A 27944-nucleotide genomic window follows, 5' to 3' on the forward strand; every position below is an offset into this window, starting at 1 on the left:
TGCTTCTGTGGACAGGTGTCTTTTATACTGGTAACAAGCTGAGATTAGGTACAATCAATGCAAATCAATTTATAACTTTTTTGAAATGCGTTTTTCTGGATTTTTTTTTTGTTATTCTGTCTCTCACTTTTCAAATTATAGACTGATCATTTCTTTGTCAGTAGGCAAACGTGCAAAATCAGCAGGGGATCAAATATTTTTTCCCTCACTGTGTATATATATATATATATATATATATATATATATCCTCTCCAAGAACACAGGCACTCACTGGTCTTTATAAAAGGTAATCCTTTATTCAATCCATTAAAACGATAATAATACCATGACGTTTCGGCACAACATTGTGCCTTTATCAAATGTATCAAAAATATTAAAAGCTTCATACCAAATTTACCCCAAATCACCACTTAAATACTGCTGGAGTATAGCACCTGCCGTCAACTAATCGTGTGTAAAGTCGGCGTCTGACGTCATCAGGGAGCGCTAGACTGTGCGCCCTGTGAGATCGTGATGCCGATTACATGTGTTAGCGGAGATCCCCATACCTATAGCAATGGGACAAAATGCCGCTGATAACCAAACTATTGGATAAAGAACAATATCTGTATCGGCGCAACGCTCCCAGCAAATAATACTAAAAACAGTGTGCATAAAAAAACAAAATGTGTTTAAAAAGGTGCATCTATATAACATTGTATCTAGATCATAGTAAATGAAAAATATCACAATAGCTTTTAGTGTCATAGAGACGAAAAACTACCTACATTTACATGTAGTATGAACTATTAGCTGACAGTCATGCCCACTAGTATTATGGTAGAAACATAGGAACAATATGCGAGATATAGTTATATGTCCATTTACTGAAACCCATATGCTACATCAGATTAAATCTGTGTACTCAGATTATGCAACCAGGACAGAATTTATCTAGTAAAAGGGACTAAAGTCCAGCGATGTATTGAGGCCATATGGAGCGATGGTATTTAACCTGTAGATCCACTTGGTTTCACATTGTAGTAACAGGTTCCCCCTGTCACCTCCCCTTGGAAGTGGAGGTATATGATCTATAAGCATTGTGCGTAAACTGGAAACCGCATGCTTATGTTGGATGCAATGCCTGGCTACTGGTTGTTCTGATTCTCCAGTACGTAGGGCCTCCCGTATTGCACACCGGTGATTTGCCATACGTTCGCGGAAGGTTGTTACTGTTTTGCCGATATATACCCTGGAACATGGGCAAATGATCATGTATACTACATATATGCTTGTGCAGGTGAGGCGATGTCTGATGTTGAATCTTCTGTTGCTATGAGGATGTTGGAACGAGTTGCCCCTAAGCATACCATTGCAGGTCACACATCCAGAGCAGGGAAAACAGCCCATTTTCGTGGGTTTAAGCCAAGTATCCTTTTTGTAGTTCTTTATTGGATCTGACTTAACCAATATATCCCTTAGATTATTTTCTCTACGGTATGCTATTCTGGGGGCAGTCACCCTCCCAAAAGGTAGTGTGGGATCACTGCCTATCACAGGCCAATGTTTCCGAACCGCATCAGCAAGGTGTCTCGAATCTGATGTGTATGTAGTAACCATATTGATCCGATTAGGGTCTGATTTAGTTGTCCCTTGTCTGTTTTCCAGATTGGTGGGATCCATAAGATCATTACGTGCCTTCTTGACCATATCCCTGGTGTAGCCTCTCTCCACTAGTTTCATGTCCATTTCCTCTAGTTGTTGGTGTAGCATAGGCATCTCGCTATTGTTCCTAATGACACGAGTGAGTTGGGAGGTGACAATCCCTTTCTTTTGATGCAGAGGGTGAAAACTCCTCGCATCCAACAAGGAATTGCGGTCAGTAGGCTTGGTATAAAGGGAAGTACCAAACAGAGTGATACCCTCTGCATCAACTTTAAAGATGTTAAGATCCAAAAAGTGTACAGATATTGTACTGTAATCCAACTTAAACCTAATAGGACAAGCCATGGTGTTCAAATGTGACACCCACTCAAGTAATGCTGGCTCACCACCTCTCCACACCAAGAACACATCGTCGATGTAGCGTGTGTAATACATGATATTGCTGTTATCATGTGGCCGCATCAAAGTGCGTTCATACCACGCCATGTAGAGATTAGCATAAGTGGGTGCCACATTCAAACCCATGGCTGTACCTGAAATTTGCAGAAAATAATCATTTTCGAACTTAAAATAATTCATCTCAAGACAATGTTTTAACATTTCACAAAGGAACTCTATGGGTGGACCATTATACAGATCATTGCCCGTCACCATTGCCCGTCACCCATTCCAGCCTTGTGTAGGTCTGCAATCTTGTCCCTGACATCCTTTGACAGCTTGGCAGGTCTTGGCCATGGTGGAGAGTTTGGAATCTGATTGATTGATTGCTTCTGTGGACAGGTGTCTTTTATACTGGTAACAAGCTGAGATTAGGTACAATCAATGCAAATCAATTTATAACTTTTTTGAAATGAGTTTTTCTGGATTTTTTTTTGTTATTCTGTCTCTCACTTTTCAAATTATAGACTGATCATTTCTTTGTCAGTAGGCAAACGTGCAAAATCAGCAGGGGATCAAATATTTTTTCCCTCACTGTATATATATATATATATATATATATATATATATATATATATATATATATATATATATATATATATATATATATATATATATTTATATTTATACATATATATGCATACTCATACATAATTAAATATATAAATATATACTGTATATATATATATATATATATATATATATATATATATATATATATATAGGTATAAATATATAGATAAATATTTGAAAAAAATCATATATAAATATATATTTAACAATAAATAGAACATTTTTTTTATGTGGAATGTAAAATATTCATAATTCATGTCGGATTTAGTTCTCTTGAACAAACGCGATCAGGGTGTTTTTTTCAGCTAGCGCAAGTCTATGAAGAGAGTATGTTAACGCGGTCGCGATATCCGAAATATAACTTTTGTTCGCGCGCTAACTTTTTACTTTTCACTTGTAAAATGCGCTCTACCTGACGCGCTCAAACTGTTTAGTTCTAGGGAAGTTAATGCGGGAGCGCAAAATAGTGCTCCTCTTGTAATCTAGCCCTTTATGTGGAATTACTGTTTGAGATTAATGTCCTTTTAATTGCTGATCTGTAAATGATTTCACAACTTATTCTGCCCTGCACTTGATGATAGACCGTGCAAGCATAAAAGGGTTAAGTGAGAGAAAAAAAAATGTTTTTCTAAATATTTGCATCTACCAGAAACACTGTCACACACATTTAGCTTATGGTTTTCAAGAAGCCTTTGTGAAAACTATACAGAGAATGTGCTTTCCTAACAGTCCTGATCAGACTGCTCCTGTTAAATCAGTTCTTTTCACAAACTTTAGAGCAGTGCTGACAAGTTCTACAAGTTTATGACTGAATTGTGACTGGGGATAGGTGAGTCTGCTGTGGGACTCAATCCTATTCATAAATCATCATCCTAAACGTCTTGCTGGAACCGCACTTGGCCATTGTTCAAACACATAACAAAACCAGGTGCAAAACCATATCCCATTGATTTCTTTTTAAATGTTGGCTTTAAGCTGACTATATAACTTCTTACATACAGATTTTGTAAAATATTATACATATGTGCATATACTGGGGAGAAATATATATATACACAGTATATATATACAGTATATATAGTGCTTTTTGTAAAAGAAAAGGTGCCGGTACTCAAAAAAAAAGGTACTGGTACTTACTGATTATTGATTGATATATTGTGCTCAGTAACTTTGGGAAAAGCAAAGGAACAACGTTATATACAATGTTTGATTTACATGATAATTACAAAATATTACCTTTTATGATGGCAAAGGTGGGGAAATATATATAGAGATAGATATAATATATATATATATATCACTCTATAATATCTATATATGTATAATATATTTATAAATAATATAAATATATATTATAGAATATATTTACATACACTCATACATGTGTGAATCTCTCTCTCTCTCTCTCTCTCTCTCTCTTTCTCTCTCTCTATACTGTATGTATATATATATATATATATATATATACACACTCACATACTTACACACAGTATATATCTATCTCAAAGTTCCAAACCACACTGTACAGAACCACATTTGTCTTTGCAGAATTTCTATTTCTAAAAGTCATCCGACGGCTAACACTGAATTCTATCAGTCAATCGGAATTGAAGGGACGCCATCTTGGATGACGTCATTTAAAGGAACCTTCATTCAGTGTTAGCCGTCGGATGAAGAGGATGCTCCGCGTTGGATGTCTTGAAGATGGACCCGCTCTGCACCAGATGGATGAAGATAAAAGATGCCGTCTGAATGAAGACTTCTGCCCATCTGGAGGACCACTTTGTCCGGCTTGGATGAAGACTTCTCCCGGCTTTGTTGAGGACTTCGACCCGGTTGGATGAAGACTTCTCCCAGTAAGGTGATCTTCAAGGGGTTAGTGTTAGTTTTTTTTAAGGGGTTATTGGGTGGATTTTAGAGTAGGGTTGGTTGTGTGGGTGGTGGGTTTTAATGTTGGGGGGGGATTTGTAATTTTTTTTACAGGTAAAAGAGCTGATTACTTTGGGGCAATGCCCCGCAAAAGGCCCTTTTAAGGGCTATTTTTAATTTAGTGTAGGGTAGGGCTTTTTTATTTTGGGGGGGCTTTTTTATTTTTTTAGTGGGATTAGATTAGGTGTAATTCGTTTAAAAAATCTTGTAATTTGTTTATTATTTTCTGTAATTTAGTGTTTGTTTTTGTACTTTAGCTAATTTTATTTAATTGTATTTAATTGTATTTAATTTAGGGAATTAATTTAATTATAGTGTAATGTTAGGTGTTAGTGTAACTTAGTGTAAAAAAAAAGAAACCCTAAGATAGTGGCGGTGATGTCCGGTTCGGCAGATTAGGGGTTAAAAAATTTTTTTAGTGTTTGCGATGCGGGAGGGCCTCAGTTTAGGGGTTAATAGGTAGTTTATGGGTGTTAGTGTACTTTTTAGCACTTTAGTTAAGAGTTTTATGCTACGGCGTTGTAGTGTAAAACTCTTAACTACTGACTTTAGAATGCATTACCAGTCTTGACAGGAGAGGGTCTACCGCTCACTTTTTGGCAGACATGTAATACCGGCGCTATTCAAGTCCCTTTGAAAAAAGAAGATACGCAATTTACGAAAGTGGATTTGCGGTATTTTCAAGTCTGGCCAAAAAAGTGAGCGGTACACCTGTACCTGCAAGACTCGTAATACCAGCGGGTGTTAAAAAGCAGGGTTAGGACCGGCTAACGCTGCTTTTTAAGCCTAACACAAAACTTGGAATCTAGCCGATTGTCCTTATTTGGCAGTCACATTTGTAGCAAACACAATTTAATAAAATAAGTGGTGGATTGTAGAGAAGACTAACTTGAACAGGTAGGCACTCTATGTGATGGTGCCTGTAGGAATGACCATTATTGGTGCTGTGCTCTCTGGAAATGCATTTATGGGTGCTGGGAATACCTTAGGGTGGTGATTCTGAGATGATGGTAGGGCAATTGTGAAATGGGGGTTGCTTAAGGATGACATTAATACGGTGTTAAGTGCAGGTACGGTAGGAAGGGAAAATGTGGTAGGGCAGTAAGGATATTTGGGGTGAAGGGTTTAGGTTGAACCAATGCAATTATGATAAAAGCAGTGGAAGATATAATACTTCAGCTATAAAGGCTACTAGTGTTCTTCAGTGCGGAGGATCATAATGAAACAAATATGGAGATTTAAATGTACATTTTATACATTTGTTATATCTGTCTTACAGCTAGTATTGGTCTGTTTACAACAGGTTAAGGCAGGTGTAAAGAAGTGCCTATTAACAGCTCAAGCAATAGAGATATAACCTAGAATACATTTATTATATTCCATAGTGAAGCACTATGTCTTGCAATTTGTTGATACTACGTTGTGATTTTATTTCCCACAGGATTTAGATATTATTGCAACATAAATATGATCTTGCCCATAATGTTTCATACCTAAAGTTTGGAAATTTAAGGCAGCCAATGAACTCATTACTATTTCTTCCCTCTGTACAAATCTGTAAAGGTATTAAGGAGCTGCTCCATCCCATGAGCATTCGCAGATATGTTTTCAGAGGGGGGGTGGGGTATTAAATAATTCTAGCAAAATTATATCATAGGCATCACGTGCTACCAGAGAGAGCTACTTGATGTACGCATGAACTCCTTTTTATTTTTTATTTTAAAAAGTGGCAAGTTGTTATCCAAAAAATACTCAAGTAGTTGTTTATGCTTGGTTATAAAAAGTTAAGAAGATGTAATATGCCCATTTGTCGGCTGCACGTCCATGATGCATATCTCCCGTTCCACCATATCTCAAAGGTGCTCTATTGGATTGAGATCTGGTGACTGTGGAGGCCATTGGTGGGAACTGATTGTCATGTTTGAGAAACCAGTTTGAGATGATTTGAGCTTTGTGACATGGTGCATTATCCTGCTGGAAGTAGCCATCAGAAGATGGGTATACTGTAGTCATAAAGGGATGGACATGGTCAGCAACAATACTCAGGTAGGCCATGTCATTTAAACGATGCTCAATTTGTACTAAGGGGCCCAAAGTGTGCCAAGAAAATATCCCCCACACCATTACACCACCAGCCTGAACCATTGATACAAGGCAGGATGGATCCATGTTTTCATGTTATTTATGCCAAATTCTGACCCTACCATCTGAATGTCGCAGCTGAAATCGAGACTCATCAGACCAGGCAATGTTTTTCCAATCATCTATTGTCCAATTTTGGTGAGCCTGTGTGAATTGTAGCATCAGTTTCCGGTTCTTAGCTGACAGGCGTGGCACCCGGTGTGGTTTTCTGCTGCTATAGCCCTTCTGCTTCAAGGTTCGATGTGTTCTGCATTCAGAAATGGTATTCTACATACCTTGGTTGTAACAAGTGGTTATTTGAGTTACTGTTGTCTTTCTATCATCTCGAACCAGTCTGCCCATTCTCCTCTGACCTCTTACATCAACAAGGCATTGTCGTCCACACAACTGCCACTCACTGGATATTTTCTATTTTTTGGAACATTCTCTGTAAATCCTAGAGATGGTTGTATGAAAATCTCAGTAGATCAGCAGTTTTTGAAATACTCAGACCAGCCCGTCTGGCACCAACAACCATGCCACATTCAAAGTCACTTAAATTCCCTTTCTTCCCCATTCTGATGCTCAGTTTGAACTTCAGCAAGTCATCTTCACCACGTCTAGATGCCTAAATGCATTGAGTTGCTGCCATGTAATTGACTGATTAGCAACTGTACCTAATAAAGTGGCTGGTGAGTGCATATAGACATATATAGAAGTGCATTGGAGCCCTTTGCATTTAAGTAAATGAAAACATGAAAAAGAATATTTATGAAATATTCATATTTAGTAAACTGTTTAACTATGTATTTACTGTAAATATTTCCCATTCCAATGTTCTTCACATAGGGTAATATGTTCTATGTAGTTATAAATAGATATTCCTATATTTGTATATATCTATACCTATATATAATAATTTAGAATCTCACCAGACCAGAGAGCTTTAGAGAATCTGGGCCCCTAGTCATGTATATCCACAAATTTTAGAATTGACGTCAGTGTATAACTGGGCAAAGGGGTAATAAAGAGTGGGTAAAGAAGGAATGAAAAACTGAAGAAAGGTTCAGAGAGTTATGTAAGGTTTTTAAAGAGGAAAATCTGCCTGGAAGATAAAAATGGAATATTAGAAGGGATGGGGATAGATGGAGGAAGGGAAATAATATGAAGAGGGATGCACAGAGTATTAAGGATAAATGGGGGCAATGAGAGAGTCAGTTTGGGGTTGGAGATGAGAAATGGAAATACTGGTCAAGGAAAAAAGGTGCAATAATGGAAAAGAGAGAGATAGGAGAGGGATGAACTCAATAATGGAGAGGTACAAGAAGAGTTCACATTTGAATACTGCAGTCCATGATATCTCCATCTGTAACTCTTCCTTTGAAGTGTGGTATAGAAAACTGGGAGAGAAGCAAAAGCTACAGCATGTGTGTCTGTAAACCAGCTGTGGTCGGAAAATGTGAAGGTCAAGTAGAAAAGTCCATCAAACTTTTGTGGTTGGGCAAGTGCAAGCAGCTAGTTTATACAGTTCTTCCTACTATCACAAGTGGCTCTTGCACCCTTGCACTAACATCTCTTACTACCATGAAACAAGAATGTATTAGACTGTTTTCCAACACATCTCATTAATGTTATGAAGGAATATGAAAGAGAACGTGAGTGGATGCAATGTATAGTGGCCTTTTGGAGGAGTAGATTGCCCCATGCATTTTATTGTAGCTGGGTACCAAGCTGAATTCTTTGCTAAGCCAAAAATTGAATGCTATTGTTTCATTTGTAAACACAAAGCCAACCACATTCCAGGGCAGATGTATTTTGCTAAATAATAGAATGTAAGCAAAGAGCGGAAAAGGGTACAGTCACATACATGTCATTTGTTGCTGTTTAAGGCAAATATTAAAATAACCTACCCCAAAATCCATACTATAACATTATGAAAACTGAAGAGGAAAGCTGAAGTTTCTTCTGAATAAAGATAATAATTTTTCTGTGTTTGTATCACCATAATACTTAGGCAATCAATGGCCTCCCAGGAGAACAGTTTCTGTTTGCTGATATAAACACATTGTGGCTTTTAAGCAATAATCCCTCATGCAATAATCCCTCTCTACTCAGATCATTACGACTCAAAAAGCATTATTAAAAATATATATTGATCTCTCCCATTAACAACATAAAAGCTGTTTTATAATGTTTATCATGTGGCGGATCATCACCACGTGTTTGATTTATTATCTCTAAATAGACTTGGATTAAACAACCAGGAATTCATAGCATAATATATTTATGTATTGTGTCCATACCTGGGGCACAGCCATCATCTATACCCTCCTCTTAAACAGTAGGAGGTTTATAAATCCTCACACATATACAGTATACAGTACCTTGCTGTAGGTTCAGGTTATGCAGCAAAAGGACTGGAAGTGATAATTATAACACTTCCCTTTACCACTTTACATTTCTATATCCCCCTATATGCAACACACATAATGTACCCTTGCTTCAGAACTGGCTTATTCTTGTTTTATAGTGTTTTATAGTGGCATTTTATATAAACAGTTTGTACAGGCTACATCACATTTTTCCAACCAACCCTAGTACACAAGACCCACTAATGTAATTTTTAGAATGGGCACAATTCAAACATTGATCCTAACCTATAAAGCTCTCGACAGCGTCATACCCAACTGCTGGAGAGTTTACAAAGTTGGTGCTTACTGTGAGCTGCAAAGTGCTAACCATCATGACTACTGTAAAGTGATATAGGCAAAAAGATATAAGAATCCTGGACTGCTTTTTGATTGAGCTTTGTGAGCATGAAATTTTAAGCAACTTTGTAATTTACTCCTATTATCAATTTTTCTTTGTTCTCTTGGTATCTTTATAACAGAAAATGTAGCCACCAATCAGCAAGCCCTATCCAGGGTGCTAAACCAAAAATGGGCCGGCTCCTAAGCTTTCATTCCTGCTTTTTCAAATAAAGATGCCAAGGGAAACAAAGAAAAACTGATAATAGGAGTAAATCATAACGTTGGTTAAAATTGCATGCTCTATCTGAATCATAAAAGAAAAAAAATTGGGTATCATTTTAATTAACTGCAAAGATCGCCAATGCACTTATATGTATGTCTATATATGTATACATGTGTATCTATGTGTTTATATGTATATATATATGTCTGTAAAAATACATACACATATAAATACATAACTACATATGTACACACATATAAACACACACTTACATATATTTATATATATATATATATATATATATATATATATATATATATATATATATATATATATATATATTCATATTTAAACGTATATGTATGTATCTCTAAAGCCATTTGCATGCCTTTTCTTCTGTTATGTGTGATCAGTCCACGGGTCATCATTACTTCTGGGATATAACTCCTCCCCAACAGGAAATGCAAGAGGATTCACCCAGCAGAGCTGCATATAGCTCCTCCCCTCTACGTCAGTCCCAGTCATTCTCTTGCACCCAACGACTAGATAGGATGTGTGAGAGGACTATGGTGATTATACTTAGTTTTTATGACTTCAATCAAAAGTTTGTTATTTTATAATAGCACCGGAGCGTGTTATTACTTCTCTGGCAGACTTTGAGGAAGAATCTACCAGAGTTTTTACTATGATTTTAACCGGAGTAGTTAAGATCATATTGCTGTTCTCGGCCATCTGAGGGAGGTAAAAGCTTCAGATCAGGGGACAGGGGCAGATGAATCTGCATTGAGGTATGTAGCAGTTTTTATTTTCTGAATGGAATTGATGAGAAAATCCTGCTATACCGTTATAATGACATGTATGTATACACTTCAGTATTCTGGGAATGGTACTTCACCGGAACTACTCTGTTAAAGGTCACTAATCTTTTTAATAAGTATTATATCATGTTAAACGTTTTTGCTGGAATGTAGAATCGTTTACATTGCTGAGGTACTGAGTAAATAAATGTTTGGGCTTTATTTTCCACTTGGCAGTAGTTTGTTTTGAATTGTGACAGTTTCGTTTCTCTTCACTGCTGTGTGTGAGAGGGAGGGGCCGTTTTTGGCGCTCTTTGCTACGCATCAACAATTTCCAGTCAGCTATTATTATTTTTCCTGCATGATCCGGTTCATCTCTGACAGATCTCAGGGGTCTTCAAACTTCTTGAAGGGAGGTACATTCTCTCAGCAGAGCTGTGAGAATTTTTTATATTGACTGTGGATAAAGACGTTACTCAATAATTTTTATGTCAAATTTAGTTATGTTATCTTACTAATGGGAACAAAACCTTTGCTAAAAGTTGTGTTGTTTTAAAGTTGATGCTATAACTGTTTCTCAGTTCATTATCTCAACTGTCATTTAATCGTTTAAGTACCTCTTTGAGGCACAGTACGTTTTTGCTAAAAAAGATTATAACCAGGTTGCAAGTTATTGCTAGTGTGTTAAACATGTCTGACTCAGAGGAAGATATCTGTGTCATTTGTTCCAATGCCAAGGTGGAGCCCAATAGAAATTTATGTACTAACTGTATTGATGCTACTTTAAATAAAAGTCAATCTGTACAATGTGAACAAATTTCACCAATCTGCGAGGGGAGAGTTATGCCGACTAACTCGCCTCACGCGGCAGTACCTGCATCTCCCGCCCGGGAGGTGCGTGATATTATGGCGCCTAGTACATCTGGGCGGCCATTACAGATAACATTACAAGATATGGCTACTGTTATGACTGAAGTTTTGTCTAAATTACCAGAACTAAGAGGCAAGCGTGATCACTCTGGGGTGAGAACAGAGTGCGCTGACAATACTAGGGCCATGTCTGATACTGCGTCACAGCTTGCAGAGCATGAGGACGGAGAGCTTCATTCTGTGGGTGACGGTTCTGATCCAAACAGATTGGATTCAGATATTTCAAATTTTAAATTTAAATTGGAGAACCTCCGTGTATTACTAGGGGAGGTCTTAGCAGCTCTCAATGATTGTAACACCGTTGCAATACCAGAGAAACTATGTAGGTTGGATAAATACTTTGCGGTACCGGCGAGTACTGACGTTTTTCCTATACCTAAGAGATTAACTGAAATTGTTACTAAGGAGTGGGATAGACCCGGTGTGCCGTTCTCACCCCCTCCAATATTTAGAAAGATGTTTCCAATAGACGCCACCACTCGGGACTTATGGCAAACGGTCCCTAAGGTGGAGGGAGCAGTTTCTACTCTAGCTAAGCGTACCACTATCCCGGTGGAGGATAGCTGTGCCTTTTCAGATCCAATGGATAAAAAATTAGAGGGTTACCTTAAGAAAATGTTTGTTCAACAAGGTTTTATTTTGCAACCCCTTGCATGTATCGCGCCGATTACGGCTGCGGCAGCATTTTGGATTGAGTCTCTGGAAGAGAACCTTAGTTCATCTACGCTAGACGACATTATGGACAGGCTTAGAGTCCTTAAACTAGCTAATTCATTCATTTCGGAGGCCGTAGTACATTTAACCAAACTTACGGCTAAGAACTCAGGATTCGCCATACAGGCACGTAGGGCACTGTGGCTAAAATCCTGGTCAGCTGATGTTACTTCTAAGTCCAAATTACTTAATATACCTTTCAAGGGGCAGTCCTTATTTGGGCCCGGTTTGAAAGAAATTATCGCTGACATTACAGGAGGTAAGGGCCACGCCCTACCTCAAGACAAAGCCAAAGCTAAGGCTAGACAGTCTAATTTTCGTCCCTTTCGGAATTTCAAAACAGGAGCAGCATCAACCTCCACTGCACCAAAACAGGAAGGAGCTGTTGCTCGTTACAGGCAAGGCTGGAAGCCCAACCAGTCCTGGAACAAGGGCAAACAGGCCAGGAAACCTGCTGCTGCCCCAAAGACAGCATGAACCGAGAGCCCCCGATCCGGGACCGGATCTAGTGGGGGGCAGACTTTCTCTCTTCGCCCAGGCCTGGGCAAGAGATGTTCAGGATCCCTGGGCGCTAGAGATCATATCTCAGGGATACCTTCTAGACTTCAAATTATCTCCCCCAAGAGGGAGATTTCATCTGTCAAGATTGTCAACAAACCAGATAAAGAAAGAAGCGTTTCTACGCTGTGTACAAGATCTGTTATTAATGGGAGTGATCCATCCGGTTCCGCGGTCGGAACAAGGACAAGGGTTCTACTCAAACCTGTTTGTGGTTCCCAAAAAAGAGGGAACTTTCAGACCAATCTTAGATTTAAAGATTCTAAACAAATTCCTAAGAGTTCCATCGTTCAAAATGGAAACTATTCGGACAATCTTGCCCATGATCCAAAAGGGTCAGTACATGACCACAGTGGATTTAAAAGATGCTTACCTTCACATACCGATCCACAAAGATCATCACCGGTATCTACGGTTTGCCTTCCTAGACAGGCACTACCAGTTTGTAGCTCTTCCATTCGGATTGGCTACGGCCCCAAGAATCTTCACAAAGATTCTAGGTGCCCTCCTGGCGGTACTAAGACCGCGAGGGATTTCGGTAGCTCCGTACCTAGACGACATTCTAATACAAGCTTCAAGCTTTCAAACTGCCAAGTCTCATACAGAGTTAGTTCTGGCATTTCTAAGGTCGCATGGATGGAAAGTGAACGAAAAGAAGAGTTCTCTTTTTCCTCTCACAAGAGTTCCATTCTTGGGGACTCTTATAGATTCTGTAGAAATGAAGATTTACCTGACAGAGGACAGGTTAACAAAGCTTCAAGATGCATGCCGTGTCCTTCATTCCATTCAACACCCGTCAGTAGCTCAATGCATGGAGGTGATCGGCTTAATGGTAGCGGCAATGGACATAGTACCTTTTGCACGCCTACACCTCAGACCGCTGCAATTATGCATGCTAAGTCAGTGGAATGGGGATTACTCAGATTTGTCCCCTACTCTGAATCTGAATCAAGAGACCAGAAATTCTCTTCTATGGTGGCTTCATCGGCCACACCTGTCCAGGGGGATGCCATTCAGCAGGCCAGACTGGACAATTGTAACAACAGACGCCAGCCTACTAGGTTGGGGCGCTGTCTGGAATTCTCTGAAGGCTCAGGGATTATGGACTCAGGAGGAGAGTCTCCTTCCAATAAACATTCTGGAATTGAGAGCAGTTCTCAATGCCCTTCTGGCTTGGCCCCAATTAACAACTCGGGGGTTCATCAGGTTTCAGTCGGACAATATCACGACTGTAGCTTACATCAACCATCAGGGAGGGACAAAAAGCTCCCTAGCAATGATGGAAGTATCAAAGATAATTCGATGGGCAGAGTCTCACTCTTGCCACCTGTCAGCAATCCACATCCCGGGAGTGGAGAACTGGGAGGCGGATTTCTTGAGTCGCCAGACTTTTCATCCGGGGGAGTGGGAACTTCATCCGGAGGTCTTTGCCCAAATACTTCGACGTTGGGGCAAACCACAGATAGATCTCATGGCGTCTCGCCAGAACGCCAAGCTTCCTCACTACGGGTCCAGATCCAGGGATCCGGGAGCGGTTCTGATAGATGCTTTGACAGCACCTTGGAACTTCGGGATGGCTTATGTGTTTCCACCCTTCCCGCTGCTTCCTCGATTGATTGCCAAAATCAAACAGGAGAGAGCATCAGTGATTCTAATAGCACCTGCATGGCCACGCAGGACTTGGTATGCAGATCTAGTGGACATGTCATCCTGTCCGCCTTGGTCTCTACCTCTAAGACAGGACCTTCTGATACAGGGTCCGTTCAAACATCAAAATCTAACTTCTCTGAAGCTGACTGCTTGGAAATTGAACGCTTGATTTTATCAAAACGTGGTTTTTCTGAGTCGGTTATTGATACCCTGATACAGGCTAGGAAGCCTGTTACCAGAAAGATTTACCATAAAATATGGCGTAAATACCTATACTGGTGTGAATCCAAACGTTACTCCTGGAGTAAGGTTAGGATCTCTAGGATCTTGTCCTTTCTACAAGAAGGCTTAGAAAAGGGTTTATCGGCTAGTTCATTAAAGGGACAGATTTCAGCTCTGTCCATCTTGTTACACAGGCGTCTGTCAGAAAATCCAGACGTCCAGGCCTTTTGTCAGGCTTTAGCTAGGATCAAGCCTGTGTTTAAAGCTGTTGCTCCACCATGGAGTTTAAACTTAGTTCTTAACGTTTTACAGGGTGTTCCGTTTGAACCCCTTCATTCCATTGATATAAAATTGTTATCTTGGAAAGTTCTGTTTTTAATGGCTATTTCCTCGGCTCGAAGAGTCTCTGAGTTATCAGCATTACATTGTGATTCTCCTTATCTGATTTTTCACTCAGACAAGGTAGTTCTGCGTACTAAACCTGGGTTCTTACCTAAGGTAGTTACTAACAGGAATATCAATCAAGAGATTGTTGTTCCATCCTTGTGTCCAAATCCTTCTTCAAAGAAGGAACGTCTTCTACACAATCTGGATGTAGTTCGTGCCCTCAAGTTCTACTTGCAGGCAACTAAAGATTTTCGTCAAACTTCTTCCCTGTTTGTCGTTTATTCTGGACAGAGGAGAGGTCAAAAAGCTTCTGCTACCTCTCTCTCTTTTTGGCTTCGTAGCATAATACGGTTAGCCTATGAGACTGCTGGACAGCAGCCTCCTGAAAGAATTACAGCCCACTCCACTAGAGCTGTGGCTTCCACTTGGGCCTTTAAGAATGAGGCCTCTGTTGAACAGATTTGCAAGGCTGCAACTTGGTCTTCGCTTCATACTTTTTCCAAATTTTACAAATTTGATACTTTTGCTTCTTCGGAGGCTATTTTTGGGAGAAAGGTTCTTCAGGCAGTGGTTCCTTCTGTATAATGAGCCTGCCTATCCCTCCCGTCATCCGTGTACTTTTGCTTTGGTATTGGTATCCCAGAAGTAATGATGACCCGTGGACTGATCACACATAACACAATAAAACATAATTTATGCTTACCTGATAAATTCCTTTCTTCTGTTGTGTGATCAGTCCACGGCCCGCCCTGTTTTTAAGGCAGGTAAATATTTTTTAAAATTATACTCCAGTCACCACTTCACCCTTGGTTACTCCTTTCTCGTTGATTCTTGGTCGAATGACTGGGACTGACGTAGAGGGGAGGAGCTATATGCAGCTCTGCTGGGTGAATCCTCTTGCATTTCCTGTTGGGGAGGAGTTATATCCCAGAAGTAATGATGACCCGTGGACTGATCACACAACAGAAGAAAGGAATTTATCAGGTAAGCATAAATTATGTTTTTTCCCTAACACCTGAGACCTCATATGAGTTTAACTGTACTTTTCAATGTATTTTTGAAGTGATTTTTGAGACACTTTTTTTCTCGAGCATAACAGTTAACCAGAGCTCTGCGTTTGAGGTAATCATTGTAGCGTAAATCGCAATTGCGCTCACATGTTCGTATTTACTTTTAACTTGTAATACGAGTGATTCTTCCGACGCGTGCAAGCAGCTGCGATAAACCCAATATCGCTTGTGCAAAACAGTTAGCGCCACTCATTATCTAACCCCTTGTATTTTAAATGAATGTGATCATATATGACTCTCCAAACAAAAATGTGAAAATAAATAAATGTTTTATCATTATGATATGTTTATATATGGTGTTTAAGCATTGGGTATTCCTTCTTACAAATAATGAATTACATAATATACAAATTAGCATCCGTTTTCCCCAGTCATTGATGTTTTGGTGTACATACCCAGAGTGTTATATATGAACACATGAGTTTTAAATGAATTCAGTGTCATAAAGTTCTCTCGTTTGTGTGTGAAACATGCATAAATATAGTATATTGCGACTTTGTGAGCATATTATATACTTTCAAATATTTTGGGGCTTGGGTTTTATTTTTGTTTTAGGATTGTTTGTTTGGAAATGAAGACTGCGCAGCATATACCTTGAACAAATCCAATACATGAATTAGACACAGGTGAATTTATATTATCAATCACAACCCTTTCATTCACTGCAATAAACATGCACTGCTCTGTTGGCTGCAACACACACATGCACTGCTTTATTGGGTGCCTGCTACACACACATGCACTGCTTTATTGGCTGCCTGCAACATGCACTGCTTTATTGGCTGCCTGCAACACACACATGCACTGCTTTATTGGCTGCCTGCTACACACACATGCACTGCTTTATTGGCTGCCTGCTACACACACATGCACTGCTTTATTGGCTGCCTGCAACACACACATTCACTGCTTTATTGGCTGCCTGCAACACACACATGCACTGCTTTATTGGCTGCCTGCAACACACACATGCACTGCTTTATTGGCTGCCTGCTACACACACATGCACTGCTTTATTGGCTGCCTGCAACACACACATTCACTGCTTTATTGGCTGCCTGCTACACACACATGCACTGCTTTATTGGCTGCCTGCAACACACACATTCACTGCTTTATTGGCTGCCTGCAACATGCACTGCTTTATTGGCTGCCTGCAACACACACATGCACTGCTTTATTGGCTGCCTGCTACACACACATGCACTGCTTTATTGGCTGCCTGCTACACACACATGCACTGCTTTATTGGCTGCCTGCTACACACACATGTACTGTTTTATTGGCTGCCTGTTACACACACATGCACTGCTTTATTGGCTGCCTGCAACATGCACTGCTTTATTGGCTGCCTGCTACACACACATTCACTGCTTTATTGGCTGCCTGCAACATGCACTGCTTTATTGGCTGCCTGCAACACACACATGCACTGCTTTATTGGCTGCCTGCTACACACACATGTACTGTTTTATTGGCTGCCTGTTACACACACATGCGCTGCTTTATTGGCTGCCTGCTACACACACATGCACTGCTTTATTGGCTTCTACACACACATGCACTGTTTTATTGGCTGCCTGTTACAAACACATGCACTGCTTTATTGGCTGCCTGCTACACACACATGCACTGCCTTATTGGCTGCCTGCTACACACACATGCACTGCTTTATTGGCTGCCTGCAACACACACATGCACTGCTTTATTGGCTGCCTGCAACACACACATGCACTGCCTTATTGGCTGCCTGCTACACACACATGCACTGCTTTATTGGCTGCCTGCTACACACACATGCACTGCTTTATTGGCTGCCTGCTACACACACATGCACTGTTTTATTGGCTGCCTGCTACACACACATGCACTGCTTTATTGGCTGCCTGCTACACACACATGCACTGCCTTATTGGCTGCCTGCTACACACACATGCACTGCTTTATTGGCTGCCTGCAACACACACATGCACTGCTTTATTGGCTGCCTGCAACACACACATGCACTGATTTATTGGCTGCCTGCTACACACACATGCACATGCACTGCTTTATTGGCTGCCTGCTACACACACATGCACTGCTTTATTGGCTGCCTGCAACACACACATGTACTGCTTTATTGGCTGCCTGCAACACACACATGCACTGATTTATTGGCTGCCTGCAACACACACATGCACATGCACTGCTTTATTGGCTGCCTGCTACACACACATGCACTGCTTTATTGGCTGCCTGCTACACACACATGCACTGCTTTATTGGCTGCCTGCAACACACACATGCACTGATTTATTGGATGCATCATATACACATGCTGATTCACTGGATGCAAAATACAAACACACACTGGTTCACTAGATGCAACACATACAGATGCAATGCATCACACACACATGCACTACACAAACACACATACTCACACAAATACACATTAAGACAAACATACACATAAACAAACACATATATACACTCACATAGACAAACATACACAGAAAACGCACAAACATATATATATATATATATATATATATATATATATATATATATGCATTGCACGCACACAGACACACACATATATGCACTCACGCAAACATGCACAGACACACACAAAGATAAACATGCACAGACACACATATATATGTACTCACACAAACATGCACAGACACACACAGATAAACATGCACAGACACACACACACATATATGCACTCACACAGACAAACATGCACAGACACACACATATGCACTCACACAAACATGCACAGACACACACATACAGTATATGCACTCACACAAACAAACATGCACAGACACACACATATATGCACGCACACAGACAAACATGCACAGACACACACATATATGCACTCACACAGACAAACATGCACAGACACACACATATATGTACTCACACAAACATGCATAGACACACACATATATATGCACACACACAGACAAACATGCACAGACACACATATATGCATTCACACAAACAAACATGCACAGACACACACATATATGCATTCACACAAACATGCATAGACACACACATATATGCACGCACACAAACAAACATACACTGACATACACATGAACATACACAAAGATTTCCAGTCACACAACGAGTCACGCTCACATACAGACACCTCATTGATAGGGTAAAGTTACCTATATAAATGAGGGGAGGCATATAACTTTACTGCAAGAGACTGTTCCATTGTCTTTAATTATTTTTCATGTAATTATTTTTCTCTTTAATCAAATAATTATTATCCCTTTTCATATTTGATATTTGTGAGAGTGAGCTTTATTGTGTTTTTTAAGATTAAATGTAATAAATCTAAGCAATGTGATGTTTTGTTTCTTAACTGAAATGTTTATAAAAAATACCCATGGAGCACATGATAAATATTTGTAAGCAGGCTAAAGAGCCATTAATAGATCAGACGGCCATGTTTACTTTTGAATACTGAAGATTTAGTCGCTGCTTACTTCCTTTTCAGCAGGGATTTTGCTTTCATCTTTGGACCCTTAGACAAGCAGCATATCAATAAGAGAAGGTTCTAGTAAACGCTCCAGTCTTATAAGAATTTATTTGGTTGCAGTGAATGGCAGCACTCCCAGTGGAGTTATTTAGGGCTAGATTACAAGTGAAACGCTAAATTACCCCTCTCCCGCAAACATGCAAATTTACAAGTTGCTGGTTATTGCTACCACAAGCTCGCGGTAGCAATTAGCGCTTAGAAAATTAACCAGATCAGATCTCTGGTTAATTTTATAAATCTGCCCCAAATGGCCCCAAAATACTGTGTAGAGTATTAACAGCTAGATTATGAGTTTTGAGCGCTATAGGGAAATTAACGACCACCACAAAAGCGTTATTTCACTTCCCTATAGCGCTGCTATTACAGGTTTTGTAAAACCCGGCTTGCGCGGGTGATAAGCAGTGTTTTGATGTGCTTGTGCACGATTTCCCAATAAACATCAATGGGGAGAGTCGGCTAAAAAAAAGCCTAACTCCTGCGATTGCAGAAACAAAAGCTCCGTAACGCAGCCCCATTGATGTCTATGGGGAAAGAAAAAGTTACGTTTAAACCTAACACCCTAACATAAAAACCACGTATAAACACCCCTAATCTGCTGCCCCTAACATCGCCGCAACCTACATAATGTTATTAACCCCTAATCTGCTGCCACTAACATCGCCGCAACTTACATAATGTTATTAACCCCTAATCTGCTGCCCCTAACATCGCCGCAACCTGCATAATGTTATTAACCCCTAATCTGCTGCCCCTAACATCGCCGCCATCTAAATAAAACTATTAACCCCTAATCTGCCGCTCCCATAATCGCCGCCACCTACATTACAGTTATTAACCCCTAATTTGCCGCCCCCAATGTCGCCGCCACTATACTAAAGTTATTAACCCCTAAACCTCTGGCCTCCCACATCACTAACACTAAATAAATATATTAACCCCTAAACCTAACCCTAACGTAACCCTAAGCATAACCCTAACGTAACCATAAGCCTAAATCTAACCCTAACCCCCCAACTTAAATATAATTAAAATAAATCTAAATAAAACTTACAATTATTACCTAAATAATTCCTATTTAAAACTAAATACTTACCTGTAAAATAAAACTAATAGTTATATTGTAGCTATCTTAGGTTTTATTTTTATTTCACAGGTTTGTATTTATTTTAACTAGGTAGACTAGTTAGTAAATAGTTAACTATTTACTAACTACCTAGTTAAAATAATTTCAAAGTTACCTGTGAAATAAAACCTAACCTGCCTTACACTAAAAACTAACATTACAATAAAATAAAATAAATTAAATTAATAAAATTACAATGATCTAAATTACAACAAAAAACCCCACTAAATTACACAAAATAAAAAACGAAATTATCAAAAATATAAACGAATTACTTCTAATCTAATAGCCCTATTGGCTGATTGGAACAGCCAATAGAATGAGAGCTCAATCCTATTGACTGATTGCAACAGCCAATAGGATTTTTTCCCTTTAATTCCTATTGGCTGATAGAATTCTATCAGCCAATCGGAATGTAAGGGACGCCATCTTGGATGACGTCACTTAAAGGGAAACTTCATTTTCCAGCAACAATCGTAAGAAGAGGATGCTCCATTCCGGATGTCTTGAAGATGGACCTGCTCAGTGCCGGATGGATGAAGACTTCTGCCGGCTTTGATGAGGATTTATGCCCGCTTGGATGAATACTTCTGCCGCTTGGATGAGGATGGATGTCCGGTCTTCAAAAACTGTAAGTGGATCGTCAGGGGTTAGTGTTAGGTTTTTTTAAGGGTTTATTGGGTGGGTTTTATTTTTAGCTTAGAGTTTGGGCAATGTAAAAGAGCTAAATGCCCTTTTAAGGGCAATGCCCATCCAAATGGCCTTTTCAGGGCAATGGTTAGCTTACGTTTATTTAGATAGGTTTTTATTTGGGGGGGTTTGGTTGGGTGGGTGGTTGAATTTACTGCTGGGGGGTGTTTGTATTTTTTTTAACAGGTAAAGGAGCTGATTTCTTTGGGGCAATGCCCCGCAAAAGGCCATTGGCAGTTTTGTGTTTTATTATTTGGGGGGGGGGGGGCTTTTTTATTTTGATAGGGCTATTAGATTAGGAGTAATTCATTTTTATTTTTGATCATTTCTTTTTTTATTTTGTGTAATTTAGTGTTTATTTTTTTGTAATTTAGATAATTTTATTTTATTAATTTTATTTATTTTATTTTATTGTAATGTTAGGTTTTAGTGTAAGGCAGGTTTTATTTTACAGGTAAATTTGTATTTAATTTAATAACTATTTACTAACTAGTCTACCTAGTTATAATAAATACAAACTTACCTGTGAAATAAAAATAAAACCTAAGCTAGCTACAATATAACTATTAGTTATTTTGTAGCTAGCTTAGGTTTTATTTTATAGGTAAGTATTTAGTTTTAAATAGGAATTATTTAGGTAATGATTGTAAGTTTTATTTAGATTTATTTTAATTATATTTAAGTTAGGGTTACGTTAGGGTTAGGTTTAGGGGTTAATAGTTTATTGTAGTATATTTCGTTGTGGGGGGCTTGCGGTTTAGTGGTTAATAGGTTTATTATAGCGGCGGTGTTGGCAGTCGGCAGATTAGGGGTTAATAATATTTAAATAGTGTTTGCTATGTGGGAGGGCAGCGGTTTAGGGGTTAATAGGTTTATTATAGTGGCGACAATGTCGGGGAGCGGCGGAATAGAGATTAATACATTTTTTAAGTGGCGGCGCTGTCCGGAGCGGCAGATTAGGGGTTAATAATTTTATTGTAGTGTTTGCCATGCGGGAGGGCCTCGGTTTAGGGGTTAATAGGTAGTTTATGGGTGTTAGTGCACTTTGTGACAGTTTAGTTATGAGTTTTATGTACAGCTTTGTAGCATAAAACTCATAACTACTGACATTAGATGGCGGTACGGATCTTGTCATATTAGGCTGTACCGCTCACTTTTTGGCCTCACAGCAAAATACCGGCGCTATGGGAATCCCATTAAAAAAGGACTTTTTTAAAAGTGCGGTACTGACATTGTGTGGCGGCCAAAAAGGTGTGCGGTGCACCTATTCTGAAGCATAACAATGCTTTATCACTCATAACGCAAAACTCGTAATCTAGCTGAAAGATGGCAGCATCTTTATTTTGTAATAAAATGACTGCACCAGGCGGTATTTTGGAGTTAAAGTTGGTGGGAGTGAGTTGTTTTGTGATTCACAATTTACAGATATGATGAGGAGTGGGTGCAAATCTCGACACAATATATACAGTATATAGATATATATATACACTCGTTGAGCAATTACTGACTAGCATGTTGCAGTAGATTTGTGCACTAATACCTCTCACAATGTTAGAGATGTTAAAGTCAAAATTAAACTTTTGTGATTTAGATAGATTGTGCAATTTTAAACAACTTTCCAGTTTACTTTCATTATTAAATGTGCTTTGTCCTTTTGTTATCCTTTGTTGAAGAGTAAATCTAGGTAGGTTGGAATGAGCATGCAAGGGAATTTAGTACTCTGCAGTGTTTGCGACTATGTATAACATTGTTATAAACCAGGGGTTTCAAACCTGTCCTCAGGTCTTCCTAACAGGCCAGATTTTCTGGATTACCTAGGGTGAGCCATTAGATATGTGTATTTGTGCACTTTGGGTGCTAACAAACGTGGAAGAAGGCGGGCGCAAGCAGCATTCAGCTCTTTTCTGAGCCTGATTTAATGCTGTGAGGTCTGGGTTTGCACATATCTCAGTGTGCTGAAAATAACAACAAGAATCAATCCGGCTCCAAAAAGATCTAAATGCGACTTGCAGCCGCCTTCTTCCACATTTGTTAGCACCGAAGTGCGCAAATATCTTATAGCCATGTTTACTAATCAGCTGATTATTTCCCCTGGCTCAGATATCCTAAAAATCTGGAAGGCCTGAGGAGAGGTTTGAAAGTCCCTGCTTATAAATAATGTTGCAAACACTGCCGCCAGATGACTTAAGACACGTGCACGCTCCTGAGCTCACCTAAAGGGACATGAAACCCGATTTTTTTTCTTTTATGATTCAGATAGAGAATAACATTTTTTAAAAGTTTTTAAAAAGTTTCCAATTGACTTCCATTATCAAATTTGCATTGTTCTCATGTTATTCTTTGTTGAAGAGATATCTAGATAGGTAGTGTGCGCATGCCTGGAGCACTACATGACAGGAAATAGTGCTGCCATCTAGTGCGCTTGCTAATGTATAACATTGTTGCAAAACTGCTGCCATATAGTACTGCAGACACATGCACACTCCTGAACTTACCTTCCTGGTTTTCTACAAAGGATAACAAGAAAACAAATAACATTTGATAATAGAAGTCAATTTGAAAGTTGTTTAAACATTCATAATCTATCCAATCCATTTAAATTTTTAAATTTAATTTTACTTTGCTGTCCCTTTAAGCTGCAGAAAAAGTAGTAAAAAAATACTAAATAATAAAGAGTTTTTAAAGGACCAGTAAATACAGTAGAATTGTATAATCTACAGCACTTAGGGGCCAATTTATTAATGTGCGGGCTGTAGCGGATCATGTCCGCCCCACATCGATAAATGCAGACGCTGTCAGTATTTATCATTGCACAAGCATTTCTAGTGAAATGCTTGTGCAATGCATCCCCTGCACATTTGCGGCCGCTAGTAGGGGGTGTCAATAATCTTGATCGTTTCCCGCTGCCTCAGAGGTGGCGAACGACTTAAGGAGCAGCGGTCTTAAGACTGGTGCTTCTTAACTCAAGTTTCCGGCGAGCCTCAAGGCTCGTGCAGAAACAGCAGCATACGCTGCTTCTTAAATTGGCCCCTTAGTCTGAACTTCAAATGAGTAGTAGATTTTTTTCTGATAAATTTCATTTATGTATATTTCCACTCCCACGGCATCATGTGACAGTCGTCAGCCAATTACAAATGCATATACAGTATGTATATTATGTGAATTATTGCACATGCTCAGTAGGAGCTGGTGATTCAAAAAGGGTAAATATAAAAAGACTGTGCACATTTTGTTAATGGAAGTAAATTGGAAAGTTGTTTAAAATTGCCTGCTCTATCTAAATCATGAAAGTTTAATTTTGACTTGAGTGTCCCTTTTAAGCATGTTAAGGCAAATTACATTTCTTCTGTTATGTGTGATCAGTCCACGGGTCATCATTACTTCTGGGATATAACTCCTCCCCAACAGGAAATGCAAGAGGATTCACCCAGCAGAGCTGCACATAGCTCCTCCCCTCTACGTCAGTCCCAGTCATTCTCTTGCACCCAACGACTAGATAGGATGTGTGAGAGGACTATGGTGATTATACTTAGTTTTTATGACTTCAATCAAAAGTTTGTTATTTTACAATAGCACCGGAGCGTGTTATTACTTCTCTGGCAGAGTTTGAGGAAGAATCTGCCAGAGTTTTTTACTATGATTTTAACCGGAGTAGTTAAGATCATATTGCTGTTCTCGGCCATCTGAGGGAGGTAAAAGCTTCAGATCAGGGGACAGCGGGCAGATGAATCTGCATTGAGGTATGTAGCAGTTTTTATTTTCTGAATGGAATTGATGAGAAAATCCTGCCATACCGTTATAATGACATGTATGTATACACTTCAGTATTCTGGGGATGGTATTTCACCGGAACTACTCTGTTAAAAGTCACTAATCCTTTTAATAAGTATTTATCATGTTAAACGTTTTTGCTGGAATGTAGAATCGTTTACATTGCTGAGGTACTGAGTGAATAAATATTTGGGCATTATTTTCCACTTGGCAGTTGTTTGCTTTTAATTGTGACAGTTTCGTTTCTCTTCACTGCTGTGTGTGAGGGGGAGGGGCCGTTTTTGGCGCTCTTTGCTACGCATCAAAAAATTCCAGTCAGTTACTCTTATATTTCCTGCATGATCCGGTTCATCTCTGACAGATCTCAGGGGTCTTCAAACTTCTTTGGAGGGAGGTAGATTCTCTCAGCAGAGCTGTGAGAATTTTATATTGACTGTGAATAAAAACGTTGCTCTGTAATTTTTATGTCAAATTTAATTATTGTTATTTTACTAATGGGAACAAACCTTTGCTAAAAGTTGTGTTGTTTTAAAGTTTGATGCTATAACTGTTTTTCAGTTCATTATTTCAACTGTCATTTAATCATTTAATCGTTTAGTACCTCTTTGAGGCACAGTACGTTTTTACTAAAAAAGGTTATAACCAAGTTGCAAGTTTATTGCTAGTGTGTTAAACATGTCTGACTCAGAGGAAGATATCTGTGTCATTTGTTCCAATGCCAAGGTGGAGCCCAATAGAAATTTATGTACTAACTGTATTGATGCTACTTTAAATAAAAGTCAATCTGTACAATGTGAACAAATTTCACCAAACAGCGAGGGGAGAGTTATGCCGACTAACTCGCCTCACGCGGCAGTACCTGCATCTCCCGCCCGGGAGGTGCGTGATATTATGGCGCCTAGTACATCTGGGCGGCCATTACAGATAACATTACAAGATATGGCTACTGTTATGACTGAAGTTTTGTCTAAATTACCAGAACTAAGAGGCAAGCGTGATCACTCTGGGGTGAGAACAGAGTGTGCTGACAATACTAGGGCCATGTCTGATACTGCGTCACAGCTTGCAGAGCATGAGGACGGAGAGCTTCATTCTGTGGGTGACGGTTCTGATCCAAACAGATTGGATTCAGATATTTCAAATTTTAAATTTAAATTGGAGAACCTCCGTGTATTACTAGGGGAGGTCTTAGCAGCTCTCAATGATTGTAACACCGTTGCAATACCAGAGAAACTGTGTAGGTTGGATAAATACTTTGCGGTACCGGCGAGTACTGACGTTTTTCCTATACCTAAGAGACTAACTGAAATTGTTACTAAGGAGTGGGATAGACCCGGTGTGCCGTTCTCACCCCCTCCAATATTTAGAAAGATGTTTCCAATAGACGCCACCACTCGGGACTTATGGCAAACGGTCCCTAAGGTGGAGGGAGCAGTTTCTACTTTAGCTAAGCGTACCACTATCCCGGTGGAGGATAGCTGTGCTTTTTCAGATCCAATGGATAAAAAATTAGAGGGTTTCCTTAAGAAAATGTTTGTTCAACAAGGTTTTATATTGCAACCTCTTGCATGTATCGCGCCGATTACGGCTGCGGCAGCATTTTGGATTGAGTCTCTGGAAGAGAACCTTAGTTCATCTACGCTAGACGACATTACGGACAGGCTTAGAGTCCTTAAACTAGCTAATTCATTCATTTCGGAGGCCGTAGTACATTTAACCAAGCTTACGGCTAAGAACTCAGGATTCGCCATACAGGCACGTAGGGCGCTGTGGCTAAAATCCTGGTCAGCTGATGTTACTTCTAAGTCCAAATTACTTAATATACCTTTCAAGGGGCAGTCTTTATTTGGGCCCGGTTTGAAAGAAATTATCGCTGACATTACAGGAGGTAAGGGCCACGCCCTACCTCAAGACAAAGCCAAAGCTAAGGCTAGACAGTCTAATTTTCGTCCCTTTCGGAATTTCAAAACAGGAGCAGCATCAACCTCCACTGCACCAAAACAGGAAGGAGCTGTTGCTCGTTACAGGCAAGGCTGGAAGCCTAACCAGTCCTGGAACAAGAGCAAGCAGACCAGGAAACCTGCTGCTGCCCCAAAGACAGCATGAACCGAAAGCCCCCGATCCGGGACCGGATCTAGTGGGGGGCAGACTTCTCTCTTCGCCCAGGCCTGGGCAAGAGATGTTCAGGATCCCTGGGCACTAGAGATCATATCTCAGGGATACCTTCTAGACTTCAAATTATCTCCCCCAAGAGGGAGATTTCATCTGTCAAGGTTGTCAACAAACCAGATAAAGAAAGAAGCGTTTCTACGCTGTGTACAAGATCTGTTATTAATGGGTGTGATCCATCCGGTTCCGCGGTCGGAACAAGGACAAGGGTTCTACTCAAACCTGTTTGTGGTTCCCAAAAAAGAGGGAACTTTCAGGCCAATCTTAGATTTAAAGATTCTAAACAAATTCCTAAGAGTTCCATCGTTCAAAATGGAAACTATTCGGACAATCTTACCCATGATCCAAAAGGGTCAGTACATGACCACAGTGGATTTAAAAGATGCTTACCTTCACATACCGATCCACAAAGATCATCACCGGTATCTAAGGTTTGCCTTCTTAGACAGGCACTACCAGTTTGTAGCTCTTCCATTCGGATTGGCTACGGCTCCAAGAATTTTCACAAAGGTTCTGGGTGCCCTTCTGGCGGTACTAAGACCGCGAGGGATTTCGGTAGCTCCGTACCTAGACGACATTCTAATACAAGCTTCAAGCTTTCAAACTGCCAAGTCTCATACAGAGCTAGTTCTGGC

This window comes from Bombina bombina, chromosome 5 (assembly GCF_027579735.1).
Source record: "Bombina bombina isolate aBomBom1 chromosome 5, aBomBom1.pri, whole genome shotgun sequence".
Taxonomy (NCBI): Eukaryota; Metazoa; Chordata; class Amphibia; order Anura; family Bombinatoridae; genus Bombina; species Bombina bombina.